General features: G+C 38.1%; 1 non-coding gene across 1 annotated transcript; it reads right to left on the bottom strand.

Annotated features, from left to right (window-relative positions):
- Positions 1 to 1,419: 1,419 nt before the first annotated feature.
- LOC112787028 (small nucleolar RNA R71) lies at positions 1,420 to 1,527 on the bottom strand. Its single transcript, XR_003194466.1, has one exon. It is a non-coding gene; the product is annotated as a small nucleolar RNA R71 (small nucleolar RNA).
- Positions 1,528 to 1,914: the final 387 nt, after the last annotated feature.

Raw genomic sequence — 1,914 nt, 5'->3', positions numbered from 1 at the left:
TTGGTATCAGCAAAAGAGGGTGGCTGATGTGAAAAGTTTGAGTAAAAGTTTGCCTCAAACTTTTACTCAAACTTTTACTCAAGCTTTCATGATTCCAAACCCGGTTCAATTCGGTTCTTCTCCAAACTCCAAGAGCAATCAACCAAGGCCTCTATCAACCCAATTCCATCAAGAGCAAAGGCCCAATTGAAGGCTTGAAGACCATTTGAAGAAAGTGTATAAATAGCATAGGATTTAAGTTTTTAAGAGAGCTTTCTTTTCGGTTTGATTAGTGCACTTAGTAGAGAGCTCATTTTACATTCTAGCATTGTTGTTTTAATTCAAGAGAATTGGGGAGGAGAATTGATCTCTCTTCTTCCTTGTTCTTGCCCAGCACTCTTTAATTTTCTTGCTTCGGATCTTGGGTGGAGAATTGAAGAACTTCTGTTTCAATCTCACCTTGGGATCTTGTTTAATTCTCTGCTTAATTAAATTTCAGTTTCAGTTAATTGCTTCTTCATCTACTTTCTTTGCAATTTACATTTCCTTTGCAATTGTTCTTGTTGGATCTAGGAAGGCATTGAGATCTAGACTTGGTTATCTAGTCTCTTGGGTCCTGAGATCTGAATTCCAATTTTACATCCTCTGTTTAATGTTTTTCAATCTCATTTACATTTCTGTTTTAAGATCCGGTTCAATCCAAGTCATTTTCTATTTCTCTGTTTGTTGAATTTTACTTTTCCTTGTTTAATTTCTGCAAATCCAATTCCCAATTCCCTTTACAATTCAAGCCATTTACATTTCTTGCACTTTAAGATTCTGCAATTTACATTTCTTGCGTTCTAAGTTTCTGCCATTTAATTTCTTGTTCTTTAAGATTCAGCACTTTAATTCCTGTTCTCTTAAATTTCATGCCAATTCCCCATTCCCTTTACTTTCCATGCGATTTAAATTCTGCAAATCACAAATCTCTCAACCAAATCTTGATTCGCTTAACTAAATCAACCACTAAACTAAAATTGCTCAATCCTTCAATCCCTGTGGGATCGACCTCACTCCCGTGAGTTATTATTACTTGATGCGACCCGGTGCACTTGCCGGTGAGTTTTGTGTCGGATCGTTTTCCGCACATCACCTGCCATTGGAGCAAACAACTTTGAGCTGAAACCTCAATTAGTTTCTCTGATGCAGCAGAACTGCAAGTTTCATGGACTTCCATCTGAAGATCCTTTTCAGTTCTTAACTGAATTCTTGCAGATATGTGATACTGTTAAGACTAATGGAGTAGATCCTGAAGTCTACATGCTCATGCTTTTCCCTTTTGCTGTAAGAGACAGAGCTAGAGTGTGGTTGGATTCTCAACCCAAGGATAGCCTAAACTCTTGGGATAAGCTGGTCAAGGCTTTCTTAGCCAAGTTCTTTCCTCCTCAAAAGCTGAGCAAGCTTAGAGTGGATGTTCAAACTTTCAAACAGAAAGAAGGTGAATCCCTCTATGAAGCTTGGGAAAGATACAAACAGTTGACCAAAAAGTGTCCTTCTGACATGCTTTCAGAATGGACCATCCTGGATATATTCTATGATGGTTTATCTGAGTTATCAAAGATGTCATTGGATACTTCTGTAGGTGGATCCATTCACCTAAAGAAAACGCCTACAGAAGCTCAAGAACTTATTGACATGGTTGCTAATAACCAGTTCATGTACACTTCTGAAAGGAATCCTGTGAATAATGGGACGCCTATGAAGAAGGGAGTTCTTGAGATTGACACTCTGAATGCCATATTGGCTCAGAACAAAATATTGACTCAGCAAGTCAATATGATTTCTCAGAGTCTGAATGGAATGCAAGCTGCATCCAACAGTACTCAAGAGGCTTCTTATGCAGAAGAAGCTTATGATCCTGAAAACCCTGCAATAGCAGAGGTGAATTATTTA

Source organism: Arachis hypogaea, chromosome 20 (assembly GCF_003086295.3).
Source record: "Arachis hypogaea cultivar Tifrunner chromosome 20, arahy.Tifrunner.gnm2.J5K5, whole genome shotgun sequence".
NCBI classification, from domain to species: Eukaryota; Viridiplantae; Streptophyta; class Magnoliopsida; order Fabales; family Fabaceae; genus Arachis; species Arachis hypogaea.
Note: the sequence above shows the minus strand (reverse complement) of the source record. Positions and strands in the feature narration are given on the sequence as shown.